This window comes from Lissotriton helveticus, chromosome 11, assembly GCF_964261635.1.
Source record: "Lissotriton helveticus chromosome 11, aLisHel1.1, whole genome shotgun sequence".
NCBI classification, from domain to species: domain Eukaryota; kingdom Metazoa; phylum Chordata; class Amphibia; order Caudata; family Salamandridae; genus Lissotriton; species Lissotriton helveticus.
In genome coordinates, this window is record NC_136072.1 from 681,256,583 (window position 1) to 681,275,128 (window position 18,546).

The following is an 18,546-nucleotide window of genomic DNA, read 5'->3' on the forward strand; positions in this document are numbered from 1 at the left end:
TGCAAGCATGCCTTTCAAAAATAAAAGGGAATCACTAAAAGAAAACACGTTACTGCCTAAAAATGGCACCTATATGCTTTCAGTAAAAGTGTTATACTGTTTTACTGCTACATTTTCATTTTTTGCAAAGGGGACGGGAATATACCACCATCTTGCAAAGCGCTCTAATTGCAGACAACTGCAGTGGTACCAGGTTACTTAAAGACTTTATAATAGCACCTTTTAAAATTAGACCGAAATTCATAATTTAACTGGACATCTGAATTACAAAGTAAATAACTACTATTTAAGAATAATATAAAAACTCTATACAAAAAAAGAATACTTCGAACATTCTTTGTCACTGAAGTTAAATGAACTATTTTTAAGTGGATGTAAATACCATGCACAGGCTTTCTGCAGTCTCTCAAAGTTATGTTATGTTATGTTACACTGATTTATATAGCGCTCAGCTGCCCCAGCAAAGGGGCGTACCGGCGCTTCATGGCAGAAGAGCGACTGACTTCAAGGATAGAAACCTAGCGTAGGAGCAGACATGTTTAATTTCGGGGAAATAAGTGGGTTTTGACATCACTTTTAAAGTCCAAAAGGTTTTTCCGTTCACGTATGTGTGCTGGTAGTGAGTTCCACAATTTAGCTGCCAAATAGCGGAAGGAGCGTCCTCCTGCTCGGCAGCCCTTGATCCGGGGTACCAAGACCAGATGCTGGCGAGCAGAGCGAAGTGCGCGGGTTGGGACATACTGAGTCAGGAGGTTACCAAAATTGTAGGAGTGACACGTTTTAAAATTTTGAAGGAAATACAGAGTGTCTTGAACTGAATACGCTGAGCCATGGAGAGCCAGTGAAGTCTCCGATTGGTATCGGAGATAGAGCAGAATCGGGGAAGGCCTACTAAGGCTCTGGCAGCCGCAGTCTGGATGCGTTGCATCTGGGCAATCTCAGCTTGGTTGGCTCCCAGAAGCAGGGAACAGGCGTAGTCCAGCCGAGAAAGCACCGTGGCCTGGACTATCAACTGTCTTGTGGAAGAATCAAAAAAGTTTAAAATTGGTCTAAGGCCTCGTAGAATGCCAAAATAGGTGGCAGCCACTTTTTTAGTCTGATGGCAAAAATTAAAGGAAGAATCTAAACACACACCCAAGTTTTTAACTTCTAATTTGGGTTCCGGAGCTTTACCCAAAACAGTTGGCCACTTCTAAATCTGGAGACATTGGGAGCTGATGCCTCAGTGAGAGCAACCACCAGCTAAGTGTCGTCAGCATATGAGACGATGGTAAGGTCCCACTGTCTGGCGACATCAGCTAGTGGCTGGACATGCAGATTAAATAGAGTGGGGCTAAGTGCCCAGCCCTGGGGGACACCCTGTTCAATCGGGTGTACCCGAGATAGAAATGGGGGAGTGGATACACGAAAGGATCTCCCGGCCAGAAAAGATCTAAACCAGGCGAGGGCCAAATCAGTAATCCCTGCCTCCTCAAGCCGGTGAAGTAGTATTTTGTGGGAGACAGTGTCAAAGGCGGCACTGAGGTCCAACAGGATCAGTGCCGCCGTTTGACCATGGTCGAGAATATCTCGAAGGTGAAGTGAAAGTGAAGAGAGACCATGAGAAACACGGGCTTATCCACTGCCTAATGCTTCCACCCACCACAGCACATAGCAAATGGTGAATTAAAATGTAACTGACCAATAGATGGGGCCGGCTAACCAAAAGTCCTTCTGTATATACATTGTGTATCAAAGGTTTGGGTAAAACGATCCTGTGGAGAAACAGCTAAGTGTGTCTCAAAGGCCAGACCTAAAAATTTAAGAATTTGTTAGTTATCTGTGTAGTTTCTCTGACTGCATGTAATACTGATTTTCAAAACATAGATGTATGCACCTACAGCATTTAGGATTTTCATCATGGTTCATTTATTTAACATGGCAGTGTCTAATTTAATCGATATAGAAACTTAAAATGTGTTATCCTATGCATGGAGTTTATGAATACACACTTAATTTGGCGCAGTATTAACGCTAAGTGTTATTTTGTATTTCCATGTCGGTGTCTGTAACTGAGCTGCCTATTTTATTGTATACTCTGGCAGCATGTCTGCTGTAGTGCTGTTTTAGATTTTTCCTGTTTATACTAGAATACTAAAAATTCCCTCTCTAAAGAGGTGTCCTAGTTGTTTTTAATACCTTGGGCCTCATTTCGATGTCAGGCGGGACACCGACTCGATCCTGGGACCGACCGACACCTGGTCGGCTGACCGGTGTATTACGATGCGACCTCACACTGTTTGGTTCCATTGCACATTTCTCAATGGGAGCCTATGTTATGGCCGGAAACTGGCCATAACACCAGCTCATATTGAGCAGTTCATCCCTGCACCCCGTAGCAGCCATCTCAAGGTGCCTTCCACGGGGAGCAGAGATCAACAGAGGCACCGTAGGTGCCCCTCGGCCTCCAACCGGAGGCTGTGCACCCAAGGGGGCCATGGTGGGGGCCCCCAAAGTTGTGTTTCGACAGCCTTTCAGTGTCCGAAAGGGTGCTGAACCCAACATTGTATTCTCAAGGGCGGAAATGCCCGTCCTTGAAATTACAGGCTGAATTCTGACTGGTCAACGGGCTGTCCGAGCCCGTCGGAAGTCACCTGGAATGACCGTCAGGTTTCGTTTATGACTGCCTCCATCGTAATGAGGCAGACGTAAAGTAAACCGACCGTCCCAGTACGAGGCGGCTATTCCTCTGGCATCGTAATCTGCCCCATAGTTGGCGTTAGCTCTCCACCATAGACTTGCGCAAGCCCTTGAAAGCTCAAGCCTAGCTTGAACCAGATGCCTGGCTTTGGTTCAGCTCAGGGTCCTTATGGACACTCAAGCTCAACACTATCAGAACCTGACTGCTCCTTCTTAGTAATGAAGTGTGGCTGTGAAAACTAACATTGTGACACACCAACTGAACACATTCTCTATTGGCCTTTCTGCTGACCAATAGACAATGAACCTGTGTTGGTGTTTCTTAGAATTTTAACACAATGTTGATTTTTGCAAGCTGTGGTAAATAAATAATTAATTACCGGTACTATTTTTGAATATATTAACAATAACAGATAGCTCAATAAATAAGAGGCAGGATCCGATGTGTCCGAGTTGAACAGGCTTTATTCAGGCAAAAGGGAAGGGACTGGAACGGGACAGCCTGAAATAAAATAGGAAGGAAGGCAGCTGCACCATTTCATTAACAGTGCAGTGTATATATAGTAAGACATTTCAAATACATTACATACAGTAGGCGTAACTTGTGACAAGCGTAAGATAAGAACACATGGGCGGAAACAGAAGGCGTGTACAGGGCGTGCACTGAGACATGTGATGTGAAACGTCATAGAAATGTCATGAATGGGCGGAAACATGGAGGGGGCTACCTGAGAGCAGCTGGGACCTTTAACCTAGTGGTGCGCGCAAACGGGCAATGACGTGTTACTAGGGAGAACTGGGGGCTATGACTTCTGCACTAGAAGAGGAGACTAAAGTCTGCGGTGTCAGGACGACATGTACCTATATCATATCTGGTATCTGGTGTTTGGAGTACATGTTGATAGAATCTAAAAGTTATCAGGGCAAAGGCTACTTGACACTAAGACTGGTGCATGCATATATTCTGCATGTATTGCGTGTGCTATGAATCTTCTCTGAATATTATTACAGTAATTCTCTTGCATGGAGACAGAAAGACTAGACTATAGCTGTACTGTTTATGCGGTTCAGTAGCTTAGGAATGCGGAGAAGGGAAGCTGGACTGATAACTGGAAGCATAACATATTCTTGGCAGACAGGCAGGCAGAGCCAGGCCGGGCACCGCGCTGCTTGGCAGGAAGTAAGTGAAGGGTCAGGGATGCAGGTGGCGGCTATATCGCTCCTCAGAGTGGGTTCAGGAGACTGGAGCTTGAATCTGGTGTCCGGGCCCTTTGAGGCCTAGAAACGGGGACAATGCGGTGAATTAACGTGCACACTGTAAAACGTGGCAACATAGGCCTGATACTCGTTGCTTTCACGAGAACTGGATACTGGCATACTAGAGTTGGACACAACCATAATTGCGTCTTTAATCGATCAGAAGGGGATATACGCATATCGATCATGCACATATAACATAGGATGGGGAACACGTAGGCACATATAACAAGGCAAAATATAATTTTCCTCATTCCCTCCTTGTGCCCTACGTTTCCATCAGGAAACATCAATATTCATGATACCATCTATCTGTTCATATAGCATCATTTGCTCGTCTCGAATTGTCTTGGAACGGGACTCAGGACTAGGAATACAAGAGGTAGCACACATGCCGCAAATCGCAGGGCCACATTGTAAACAGAGGCAGCAACTGAATATGATCATTACTGCTATACCTAGGAATGACAATACTCTCCATCCCCAGGCAGATATAATACTCCAGAGCCAACCGGACCATGTCCAGGTGCCTGGATTCTGGTGTAACTGATGGGCAATATTATGAAGTCTGGTTATAGCTGAATAAACAGACGGTGCGTTATTAGGAATGAAAATGCAGCAACTAGATCCGATGACTCTACAAGCTCCTCCTCTATCGGCCAGTATGACGTCAAGAACGAGACGATTTTGGAGCACGACAAATCTAATGGCAGATTGTTCTTCAGTTAAGTTACCTAGAGCGGAAGTAGTCTCATTCACTACTGCTTCAAGGGTTCTGGTTAGCCTACGTATTAACTTACTATTCTGGACAGGACCTATGAAGAAAAAGAAACCTTTATTGAAATCTTGATATTGTTCTAGGGCAGTTTCAGTTTGATCGACAATTGGGGACTCCGTCTCCCTTCTATGTCTAACGTGTACTAGATGTGTGTTTCTGTGATAATCAGATGGGGCTAGAAAAACTGGTGGCAGTAGGAAGGCAATATAACATGTTCCATCCCAATCGGGGGGCAGACGAACATATGCGGTCTGACCACAAACAAAATAAGAATGACGTGAGGCTTTGAAAATGGATTTCCCACTGTCACTATACTCGACCACAGTAGTACAATCACTATGTCCTACATGTGCGGAACCATTCTTTCTGACACATAATTCGCCTTTAACTGGTAGAACTGAAATAGCAGGCAAATCTGGAGTAGTATCGGACTGAACATTCAGAACCATGAAATTCGAGGAATAATTACCTAGATCATATACTTCATTTTCTAGATCTAACCCTGTTCTATGGGAAAGACCTTCATTGTCTGGGAAACATGTTCGATTCAGAAGGGATATATCAGTTAGGGATGACGTTAACGTGGACCATGCTCCACACGAACCATTATGTGAAAAAGGATAAGGAAAGAGTGGCAGAACTCCCTTCGGTGTCTGGGAAGGGGGGAGTCGACCACACACCCAACAATTAGTGGCATTGCTGGTCTGGTGTGAATAGTGCAGCATTCGGATAAAGGTATTATTACGCATAGCAAGACGATAGGATAACTCGTGAGGAGGCAGGTCACTAAATGTGTGCTCTACTGTAACGTTAGAAAACATATGTACATGGGAAATAGGAAAACATAAATGCAACGCATAACTTATGCATGTAACCATAAGGCTTAAAAACAATAGAAAGAACAGAGTAACTATACATCTATCAGAGTTTTGACTAACTCTCTCACTGTGTGGGTCTGTCTTATACATGTCAGGAACCTGTCTAACCGTTTCACCCGAGAGGGACTTAGACAATTAAACTGGCTGACTTACTAGACCTCAACTTGGATTTATACTCCTGCTGCGGAGTTTTCTCTAACAGGGGAATTTTAGATTCAGTTTCTGGGCAGTCCTTGAGAACGGGGCAGTCCTTGAGAAAAGTTTTAGCTTTGAGTCCATGGAATTTCTTGACGTGGCTCGCGTGTAGCCACCCTTTTCGGTTTTCAATCTTCACTGCTGTCCGGGTGGTGAGGAGAACGAGGCGGGGTTCCTTCCAGCGGGGCTCCAACGGACTTGAACGATCAAAATTTCTCACGAGGACGAAGTCGCCTGGTATGACTTCATGCGGTTTCACTTCGGTGTTGTCTGGAAATGCAGCGGCAACCTGTGAACGACAAGATTGTAGTGCAGACATCAAGGAAGCCAGGTAATCTGTCAGCATATTACTGTCAACATCGGTAATGATACGGGGTCTAGGTGTACCCCACATATTGGGGGGACGTCCAAACACTATCTCATACGGGGACAGACCTGAACGGGAGTGAGCGACCATTCTCATATAGAAAAGGGCGACTGGCAGTGCTACTATCCAATCTACACCTTTCTCTGCACACACTTTAGCAATGCGGATTTTCAGGGTCTGGTTAGGTCTCTCTACGAGACCGGCTGCTTTAGGATGGCGTACACAATGGAACTTCCACTGGTACCCTAACAGAAGGGAAACTTGTTTCATGAGCTCGGATGAGAATGGCTGGCCGTTATCTGAATACACGACCCTAGGTAATCCATAGCGGGGAAAGAACTCACGAACCAACTGCCTGGCAGTGGTCGCAGCTGAGTAATCTGGAACTGGATATGCTTCTGTCCACCTGGACAAAGCGCATACAACTACGAGGACATACTTGAAACCTCGACATCGCTCCATCTGAATATAATCCATCTGGAGGACTTCAAAAGGGTGGTCGGGAGGATGGAATCCACCTTGTTCCACCGGGACACCTTTACCTGGATTGAACTGACAACATATCATGCAGGTACGCACTTTCTGCTTGGCTGCTGCTCGTAAATGCTTGTTGAACCAAATGTTCTGGATACTGTCTAACATGGCTTTTTCTCCTAAGTGTGCTGGACTATGTGCGGTGTTAATAATGACTTGAACCATAGAGTCGGGGAGAAACCATGTGGCTTTTCCCTTCGTCAACCATCCTTGATCTGTCTGGACCCCTCCTTGTTCGGACCATTTCTTGATTTCATCGGGAGTAGCATGTGACTGTATATCTATTACATCTTGTGTTGGATCCTTAACTGTCATACAAGTAGTCTGATCTGGAGTGAGTGTCTGTGTCGTGTTAACTGGAATATCTGGAGTCTGAGCTGTAAGCTTGGCTGTTCGATCTGCTAGATCGTTACCTTGGGAAATGATGTCAGTGACTTTCGTATGTGCCTTGCACTTCATGATGGCAATGGCTTTCGGTAAATGTATTGCATCTAACGGAGCTTGAATGAGGGGGCCATGCTGAATCTTGGTTCCATGAGAAGTCATAAAACCTCTTTCTTGCCAGAGCACTCCAAAGTCGTGTACGACTCTGAATGCATAACGTGAATCTGTGTATATATTTACTTTCAGGTTCTTGGCTCGTATGCAGGCTTGGGTCAGAGCAACAAGCTCTGCTGCTTCAGCAGACAGGGTGTCAATACGATGTGTTTCTATAACTTCGGTTTCAGTAGTCACTGCATACGCGGCTACTAGTTCTCCTGTACTTGTTCTCATACATGAACCATCCACATAAAGTGTCAGGTCGGGATCAGGCAATGCAATGTCTGTCAAGTCTTGTCTTGGCTTTGTCATGGTGTTAACAACTTCCACACAGTCATGTGTGGCAGGATTTATAGTAACTGACGGTAACAGTGTAGCTGGATTTAAAAGGTTGCAGCGTCTGATTTCTATGTGTGGCTGGAACAGTGTCAGTTCATAACCTGTTAAACGTGCAATTGTCAAGTGCTGAGTCTGTGTTCGGTTTAAAAGAACTTCCACGGAGTGCGGAACTTGTACTGTCAGGGAGTGTCCTAACACTATGGAATCACTTTGTCTGATAGCTAGAGCTGTGGCTGCAACTGACTTGAGGCACGCAGGCAGAGCCTGGGCCACCGGATCTAATGTGCTAGAAAAATAAGCACAGGGCTTGTATTGTCCTGCTTGATCCTGTGTGAGAACAGATAATGCAGTACCATCACGTTCAGTAACAAAAAGTGTGAAAGGCTTACTATAGTTCGGTGTTGCTAGAACAGGAGCTTGGCATAAAGCTTTCTTTAATTCATTGAAAACAAGTGTATGTTCCTGGGTCCAAGGGAGGACAGTCGATACGGCTGCCTCCTGTGTCGTTAACTGTATCAGTGGCTTGGCTAGAAATGCGTACTGAGGAATCCATTGTCTGCAGTAAGAAGTGAGGCCGATAAAAGCTCGTACCTCCTTCTGTGTCTTGGGCTGTGGAAGACGTGCTATTAACTGGATACGGTCTGGTGTCAACTGCCTACCCCTCTTGGACAGTAAGTGTCCTAAGTAGACCACTTGCTGGACACAGAATTGCAATTTGGAAGGGGACACCTTGTGCCCCATCTCGGCCAGAAAATACAAAACTGTAAGTGACGCACGTTCGCAGTCACGTTCAGAACGGGCTGTGATCAGTAGATCATCGACATACTGGAGCAGGGCAGTGTCAGTTGGCATGTGAATATTGTCTAGTTGTCTCTTAAGTGCTTGACTGTAAATACTAGGACTTTCTGTGAAACCTTGAGGAGCTCGTGTGAATTTATAGCTTCTTCCATTTAAACAGAATCCGAAAAGGAACTGGCTGTCTGGATGGATGGGGACACTGAAAAATGCATTCTTGAGATCGATAACTGTAAAGAATGTGGCTTCAGAATCAATGGCTGTCAAGAGTGAGGAAATATCAGGGACCACTGGGTATTGGGGTATGATACATTTATTAAGTTCTCGAAGGTCAATCACTAATCGATAAACTGGAGGTGCATTTGGATCAGTACGTTTCAGGACTGGAATGATAGGAGAATTACATACATTGGAGTCAGTTTCTACAACCACTCCTTGGGCAATAAGCTCGTCAATAATTTTGGATAAGGCTGCTACAGCCTCAGGTGGCAATTTGTACTTTCGGATTCGTGGTAATACAACACCTTTCTTCAGAGTGACACGATGGGGTGTGATATGCATACAACCTACATCAGTTGGACCTTGCGCCCATAAATGCTGCGGTACATTCAATAATCTTGGATCAAAATCACGTAATACATAATGACCTTTAAAATCACGGAGAAACAAACGGACCCCTTCTGGGGAGCAGCATATTACTGCTCCTAATTCTTTCAGAGTCTTTATGCCTAACAGATTCTCTGGGCAAGATTTCGTGAGTAACAAGTCTGTAGTTCGGGACAATGGACCAACTTCTAGAGTAACTGGTTTCGATATTTCATTAACAATAGGCTTTCCTGAAAATCCAAGGGAAACATTTCTAGAGCCTGAGAGCGGAGCCCCTGGAACCTCGTCATGACTGATGGTAGTCCTACTTGCCCCTGTATCAATCAGAAACTTTCTGTCTTTCCCTAATACTTGACTGTGTACATAAGGACCCTCTTGATCTACAGGAATCTCGATGAGAGTCAAGCCTACCTCCCTCTCTAGGCTGTTTCATGAATACGGCTGATAATCTGGATACTCTGACTGTGCATATTGGTACATCTGTTGTGTGACATGTTGTGTTGCAGCGATAGGCTGCGGTACTGTAACTGTCTGTTGTGCATTCTGTGGTGGCTGGGAATTCTGTGAAACTTGTTCTTGTCTAGGCGGACGTGGTCTTTCTTTAGTCTTACCAGTAGCTATGTTATGTTTCAGAACTGCACATTCGTTTATGAAATGACCTGGCTGTTTACAGTAATTGCATGTCCCTTTAACAGGAGCTGCAGGATGACTGGCTTGATTCGGACCCCTCTTCTGACTGCCTTGTGGAACAGACTGTGCAACTAGTACTTTCATTTTTGTGTCTTTCATACCTCTCTTTTCGTGTTCCTGCTCTTCCCTGATTCTGTTCTGGTGGTACTGGAGCATCTGGAGCATCTGTGACGGAGTATTAGCTTGCCAGGTACTTTCGACTTTCAGTACTCGATTTTTAACTTGTGGACTTGAATTCTCGACTAGTTTGGTAACAAAAAGATGAGGGTACGATTTACTACTTGTTTTCAGACCACTATTAATAATGAAACATTTCTCAAATCTAGAATAAAAATCACTAGTATCTTCGTCTTGTTTCTGTTTACAGGCTGAGATGGCATCCCAATCTTCCTTTTTCGTGGCTAGTAATCTTGGCAAGACTTGTATTAACAATTCGGGCAAAGCTTTAGCTTTATCCCCAAGACCGGTACCTGGTACTCGTGTATTGTCTTCAGCTTCTAATGCTGTCCAATCTATCTTTTTCTCTCCCACCTCCCATTCTTTTTCTTTGAGTTTTTCATATATGCCCGCAGGCAACAGGACTTTTAACATTTTAATGATATCAGGATACGTGTATTCTCCCATACGGAGCATGTCCTTTAATTCACGGTGAAACCCTGCTGGATCTTTATCATGACAAGGTATTAACCTTTTCATTTCTAAGAGTTCTATTTTCGTGATAGGGGTGTAAACAAATACTCGTTCTAGACTACCATCCTCTTTCTTGACTGGATGTACTTCTCGTAACGGATTCTGTCTGTCTATGTAGAATGATTTACTTTCTGGGGGTGAGACGTGAACAAAATGTGGATTCAGAAACGTTCGGTATTTGTGGCGCTGTTCTAGAATGACACTAATTAAATCGGTACCTAGACCTTTCCATCTGTATTGGAGTAACTCGTTCAATACATCATGTAGAGGACCCGGATCAGAATGCTGTTCCTCATACAGTGTAATGAGGTGCTGAATCATATATGTACCCACCAGACGTTGCTCGGCTGGGGGCAGTTTCAGAAACGTTTGTGCCAATATTTCATCTGGAAACGTGGTGGAATCACTAGTCCATCGTACTGCTGATCGGGCTAGTTCTTGTTCATGCATGGTACTAAGCTCGCTATAACCTATTCGTGATTTCAGAATTTGATCGGTGGCCTGGAATACTTGCTCAAGAGAACACTGTTCTGGTGCAGGAGGAGGAAAAACTTTCTTGTAATCTGACCGTGAATGTCGGTCGGAAAGTCTAGTTCTACCTACATACGCTATTCTGGAGGGATTCTCGCTGTCTACCTCTTCACTAGAAGAGTCACTCTCTTTCTCGGTTGCTCTTTTTGCTTCTCGTTCCTTGTGTATACGTATTATTTCCTTACAAATTTTCTTATACATACTCTCTATACAACCTTGTGTCTTGTGTTTTCCATCGGCTATATTGTCACTCCACCTAGTCAGGACTTTCAGTTCTTCTTGATTTTTTTTCTGGATAATCTTGCTCTCTTACTAAACAGTTAATCAGGAACTTTAAAATCATGAGCTGAGTCTCGACTTTTCTTTGAACCATGGCTTCGTGAATACTTCCTGGATTCTCTCCTGTACGGATGAAACGATATATTCTGTCTAGATGTTCCTTCATATCGGGCAGGGTGATCAAAAAGCTGGCCACCCGTCTTAAACGTACTGAATATAAGATCATGTGATCTTCGCCTGGAACTGGATCATATATACAGTCAGTAAGAAGTCGCTTGAGATCTGTGTATGTCGCCACTTTTGGCGTACGCTGTAACGCTACGTCGTGCAGCGTCAGACGTTTCGGTTGAGGCGGGGTGCGAGGAGAACCTCCCCCCGCGGCTCCTAAACTAGAATCGTCGGTGAATACTGTACGTGCTGGTAGAGTGACTGGCATAACGGGTGCATGTACTGTGAGCTGGTCCGGGGGTGCCGGAACATGAACTTGGCCCCCGGGAACAGTAGTTGGCGGGACAGGAATTACATTATTAACGGGAGCAGGCGGAACAGGATTTGCATAGGCTGGGACTGTGTCGTCCAAATAGGACGAAAGAAAAATATCAGCTGCGGTCGGTTTATGACGTAGCTTAATCGGGACCATTGGCGGCGGTAAATTACAGGGTACTTCCGGGGTTGCCTTCGGCAAGCCCTCGGCAAGAAGAGGATACATACCTTTAATAAGGGCATTTCTCTGTCTGTCTGACTGTTCTGCTCTAACTCGTTCACCTTCTTCTATTAATTCCCTTTCTTGGGCTTTTCCTGCGGATTCCCTACTTAATTCTGTTTTTCTGAATTCTTTTTCGGTTCTTTTATGAGATTCTTTGCGCCATAACTCGATGGCATCTTTCTGGGACTGTCTGGCTTTCTTTTTCCATAATGCTTCTTCTACTCGCATGATGCACTCGGCATCCCATGTACCTGATACGGGCCATCTATATTTCTCTTCTAGTTCCTTAGTATAGTCCGCCCATAAGTCTAGATATATTATGGCATCTAAGCCATGCTTGTGATACATAAAATGTCCTGGACTGTCCCTGGAGGGACAGGAACTGCTTCTTCGAGTAACCCTTTTCTGGTCTTTAACTGACGTAATTTCGAGAACAGAGGCATTTCGGTAATACTCTTGGAACACAATACACAATAATCACAGTAATAAAATAGCATACAAATCACTCATACCACGACATAAAAATACATAAATAACAGTTCGAACAGAATACTACCTGATACACTGAAAACAGAACACATGAATTTCTCGAGAACGAAACCTACTAGAATTACTGGATGCACTGCTAAAACAGTACAGAACATACCGGTCTCATAAAGAGACACGTCAGGACCCGTATCCACCTAGGTGAATACTTCGGACTGGATCTGCGTACCCAAACCCAACGGACCAGGAACAAACTAATGATCCTGTCTAGATACTTCCCCCGCGACGGTACTCACCGGGAAGCAGAAACTGGAAGGCCTCGGACTGGACTGGACTGCTACGACGTCGGACTACGAACTTCGGAAACTTCGGTTACAGGTGGGCCTCCAGATACTTCGGACCTTGCTCTCTCGGCTTGGGCTCAGGTCGGGACGAACCGCATTCCACACCGCTTCGTCTGGATGTCGGACCGCAGTCTCCGTCTCCTCCGTGGGCCTGAGGGAGACTTGAAGCAGAAATATCTGCCGGTGCGCAGTAGAGTTCCGTCACGGCTGCAGAGGGTCAGGGGACCGGCGTAGCATCGCCAGCGCGTGAGGAAGGGGCTCGTCCCTATTCGGGCGCCATTATGTGGTAAATAAATAATTAATTACCGGTACTATTTTTGAATATATTAACAATAACAGATAGCTCAATAAATAAGAGGCAGGATCCGATGTGTCCGAGTTGAACAGGCTTTATTCAGGCAAAAGGGAAGGGACTGGAACGGGACAGCCTGAAATAAAATAGGAAGGAAGGCAGCTGCACCATTTCATTAACAGTGCAGTGTATATATAGTAAGACATTTCAAATACATTACATACAGTAGGCGTAACTTGTGACAAGCGTAAGATAAGAACACATGGGCGGAAACAGAAGGCGTGTACAGGGCGTGCACTGAGACATGTGATGTGAAACGTCATAGAAATGTCATGAATGGGCGGAAACATGGAGGGGGCTACCTGAGAGCAGCTGGGACCTTTAACCTAGTGGTGCGCGCAAACGGGCAATGACGTGTTACTAGGGAGAACTGGGGGCTATGACTTCTGCACTAGAAGAGGAGACTAAAGTCTGCGGTGTCAGGATGACATGTACCTATATCATATCTGGTATCTGGTGTTTGGAGTACATGTTGATAGAATCTAAAAGTTATCAGGGCAAAGGCTACTTGACACTAAGACTGGTGCATGCATATATTCTGCATGTATTGCGTGTGCTATGAATCTTCTCTGAATATTATTACAGTAATTCTCTTGCATGGAGACAGAAAGACTAGACTATAGCTGAACTGTTTATGCGGTTCAGTAGCTTAGGAATGCGGAGAAGGGAAGCTGGACTGATAACTGGAAGCATAACATATTCTTGGCAGACAGGCAGGCAGAGCCAGGCCGGGCACCGCGCTGCTTGGCAGGAAGTAAGTGAAGGGTCAGGGATGCAGGTGGGGGCTATATCGCTCCTCAGAGTGGGTTCAGGAGACTGGAGCTTGAATCTGGTGTCCGGGCCCTTTGAGGCCTAGAAACGGGGACAATGCGGTGAATTAACGTGCACACTGTAAAACGTGGCAACATAGGCCTGATACTCGTTGCTTTCACGAGAACTGGATACTGGCATACTAGAGTTGGACACAACCATAATTGCGTCTTTAATCGATCAGAAGGGGATATACGCATATCGATCATGCACATATAACATAGGATGGGGAACACGTAGGCACATATAACAAGGCAAAATATAATTTTCCTCATTGAAACACTAAAAACCACCAATATGAATGCATAGCCTTTTTTCATGTCCGACCAATAAACAATGCGTCCTTGTTTTCGTATCTTAGAGTTTAACACGATGTTGGCTTTTATAAAGAAGTGATGGGAATGTGGCATTATGGCCACTTTAATACTGCGGATGCAGGTTCAAGTCTCTGTGTCAGCTCAGTATCCTGAACAAATCACGTAATCTTCCCTGTGCCTAAAAAGATTTATTGACCCTGTGTATTGTAACTCGTGCTCATGTAAAGTTATCCAATAACTTTGGGTCAGGTTAGTGCTATATAAAACTGCACTCAAATAAACAGAGTGAGATGAAGGGACAGAGCAGCAAAGAGTGAGAAAGGGGGTATTTTTTCCTTTTTATCAGTACCTACTTTAAAGAGAAAATATAAGAAAGCACTTGAAAACACTCTCTTGAGATGCCATAATGATCCCTGACTAAACGATTACAGAAAGATCATGTTCTAATTGAATACATCTGACTTAATATGAAAGCATCTTTAAGTATACCACAGGCCTTCGCGGACTCTTACAACATGGGTAAGTGGTCAGCATTTTTCTTTGGAACGTTTGCAACATGTGGAAGCCAGTGTCAATTCAGGGGCCCTTTGAATTTTCAATTACCCTCTCAATCCCCATCATCTCTTGTCTGGACAGTATGAAAATTGTCACAGATGGGCCTCAACAGCGCAATTCGTTTTCCCAAATAAAACTCGCAGACAAATGAAAGCTGGCTTTTGCTTAACACTTGGCCCAGCTCGAAATTTTAAGACGGTGTAACAGGCCAACCCCTCTCATTGTTCCTCACTATCACCAGCACATTCACAGCTGCTGGAATTACGCACAAAGGTGTGGGGACAAAAGCGACTGGGATAAAGGTGCACTGAACTCTGCAGCAGTGCCCATTCATCTTTATACAGAGGAAGGCGAGAACTACAGCATCACAAATGAGCAAGGTAAGTGGACCCTACCCTCCTCTTCCTTTCTCCTAGTTGCTGTCCATTTTATGTCATGTTGTTGCTGCTGATTTATTCATTAATTAATTGATTTATTTTGGTCATCACAGCTCATACTTGAACTCTTAGAGCCAATCTGCACCACTGGCTTGGCTCTTAACATGAATTGTCATGTTTGCTCACCTCCTAGTCCTCTACTGCGTTTTCCGGCGTAGGTCAGAGGCTGGGGTTTGTGCTTCACTGGGACGGCTGGTGAGTTTACTCGCTTGTGCTCTGCTTTCCTACTTGCCTCCTGTTGTACCCGGTTGGGTACATATTGCTGTTTGTATTAAAGTAGTCAACTTTGACTGTTTTGTGGTGATGCAATAATTTAAATTGCCCCCTTCTGTCTGGTCCCTTTCAATTGTTAAATGAGGGATATGACCATTTTTCTGGCAAAATATGTGTGTGCTGCTAGATAATACTGTTCCACGCATGGTACCCCAAATCCAGCTCTCTCATACAGTAAAGTGAGTATGTTCAACTTAAGTCTAGTTTGACGGCCTGCCCATATTAGTTTCAGTAGTAAAGTCTTTGTGTCTCTGAAAAAAGTTTTTTTTTCTTACTGGAATAGGTATGATTGTGAATAAATACAGGAAGTTGGAAAGAACTACCATTTTGATTATGGCCACTCTAGCAGTAATCAACAATATCCGTTTTATCCATCTGTTTATTTGTTTGATTAGTTTAACCATCACCGGGCCACAGTTTTACCAATGTATTGTCATGTGCTTGAGTTCGGCCCAGTAGGAATTAGTAGTATTATTGCATATACACAAATCCTTTTTCCTAAAGTTGCCCTCTCTTTGCCACAATAACATTTGACACACATTTTGTGTTTGTGGCGCTGGACCTGGTTTCCAGAAACAGCGACCTTGCTGACACAGAACACTTCATGAGAAGACTATCGCACTGCCTTGGCATTAGTGCAAGGCCTCTCACATGCGACATACAGATGTGTTTATTATTACATCCATATGGCGGAAACGCTATCTGTAGAACACAAACAGTGGTTGCCCGATCACAATCTTGAACCAAGGCAAGGATACCATTTTCTATATACAGCATTTTGTTTCCTACCACAATCAGATGAGACACTAATTCTGAACTCAGGGGATCCCTGTATTCTGGAGCTTTCGCTAACAGCTGGCTACCATCTCCGTGAGGGGTGTCCAGTTCTTGACCAGGACAGGGTTGTACACTCTTACCCACGAGGTAAGGGGGTTATATCATCCAGATCCAGACAGGGATTTTCTTGGCAGACCATACTTACACACCCTAGATAATCATAACTTTTATCTGCTTCTGTCTATTAATAATCACAGCCCATATATTCTATTAAAGAATCATCCTGGTTCAATAAATATTGAAAACGCCCCTTCGTGTATTCTTTGCATATTTTTCTTAGCAAGAGAAAGCACAAGTGACTGAGAGAAAGTTTGTCACCACGGTTCCTGAGGGAACAGAGTTGTCATGTTCAATGGTTGCCAGAACTGTTTGCTACCTGTTCAGATTTAATAGGGCTAACTAACAGCTGGTCCAAGGGACAACATATCCTATGATGTGCATGGAATCAGTCTGAGACCATCCTAAATTTATGTTGTCCACAGCGCGCAGTTCCTACTGATTGGTGTAAACTAAGCAACAGTATATTGCTTAGGCGGTCACCTAATCACAAGTTTGGCATTAATTTGAATTTGTAATCCTCACCTTCTCACAACCAGCAAATGGGTCATTTAGAGCCATCTCCTGAGCCCTATGGACATTTTGGTAACTCTTTGCTGTGGCTGATTATATTAACTATACCTCCATTATGGCACAGATCCAGGGTACTGAAATAAAGAAGGGGTGGTGCCTTACCTGATTGCATTCAACCCACCAGCGGTCCGCTCCTCCACAGTAGTTTAAAACACCCCTGTTCTCTGAGGGAAAGGGCTCCATCTTCACCACCACACTGGGCCCTCTAGTGCAGCTGCACTGCCGAAGCCAGGCATGGTGGCAGCAGCGAGCCATCCCAAGTTGAAGGAGCTTGCCCGAAAGCTCTGCACTGCCCCTCTTCTTTGATTAGTTTGTTTGTTGTTTCCTGGGGATGGGCAGCCTCAGCAGGGGGCAGCAGCATCCACAGTAGTGGCATGGCCTCATCAGGCCCAGTGCCTGATCCATCGGGTAACCCCCGAAAGAGCTTTTCGTATCTCAAGCCTATCTATTGTGTAACTGTGCAGCATCTGAATCTCACCTCATGATTTAAGTCTTTCACCTAGGGAAGGTTTCAGGAATCCCAGAATTAGCAATTTTCTTTGGATGCCACTGTTTAAGGGTGGTTTTGTACGTACTTGTTATTGCAGCATCGGAGCTGCAGATTCAAGCGTCCATCTTAGTTGGTGTCTGAGTCAGGACCATCCACCCTTGCTCCCCCCCCCCCCCCCCCCTCCACCAACAACACTGTCATGGTAAGAGGTGAGTTTAGGGGGGTTCAATCCACACAGATTTGGATATGTTTTTCTTCGTATCGAAAGTGAGCCACTTTTCTATATGGATAGCTTAGTTCTTGCCCTTCTAAATTTCCAGAAGTTTGTTGGTTTTGGTGAGTGTTGAGCCAATGGATGTGCATTCTTTTTTGTGAACTATAATCTTGGCGTCATGCACTGCAATATAGCATTCAATGAAGTAAAATATGGACCATGGACACTTCCTAAAAGCTTGACACCTCTAACCTAGAGCTCCTTGAGCTTCAGTGAGGCTGTTTAGCTTTGACTGGTGCTTCCAAAATTTCTGTCCACCCTGATTACTGAGTCTTTAACAGAGTGGGCAAAATGGCAATTAAGTAGCTATGCCTCTAGATATATGAAATGGTTAGTTGGTATGCGTTACCCCCTGGTTTTTTTTTTTTTGCCTTGACCTCCTGTGTGTTTTTTGTGGGTTGGACTCTGTTTTGCTGGTCTGGATGCTTTGGGCACAGTGCCACTGCTGTTCAGTGCTAAAGTGCAAGTGCTCCCTTTGTAAATTATTGTTATGGATTGGTGTTTCCATGATTGTCATATTTGATTTACTAGTCAGTCCCTAGCACAGTGCACTGTGTGTGCCCAAGGCCTGTAAATCAAATGCTGCTAGTGGGCCTGCAGCACTGATTGTGCCACCCACATAAGCAGCCTGTGAATGTGACTCAGATCTGACTCTGCAGTATCTGTGGGCAGTCTAGTACTGCCATGTCGACGTGGCAAGTGCGCCCACTTGACATGGCCTAACCTTCCCATTTCTTACATGTTAGTCACCCCTAAGGTAGGCCCATGGTACCCCTGTTGGCATGGTGCAGTGTATGTGAAAGGTAGGATATGCCCTGGTGTGTGTCGCATGTCCTAATAATCAAATTATGCCAATTTTCTTTTTCACTATTGCAAG

At 44.6% G+C, this 18,546-nt stretch overlaps 1 protein-coding gene across 1 annotated transcript in view; it reads left to right on the forward strand.

Moving 5' to 3' along the window:
* BOLA3 (bolA family member 3) overlaps positions 1-18,546 on the forward strand; it is an 88,693-nt gene that overhangs the window by 1,941 nt on the left and 68,206 nt on the right. The gene's annotated exons all lie outside the window — the stretch shown is intronic.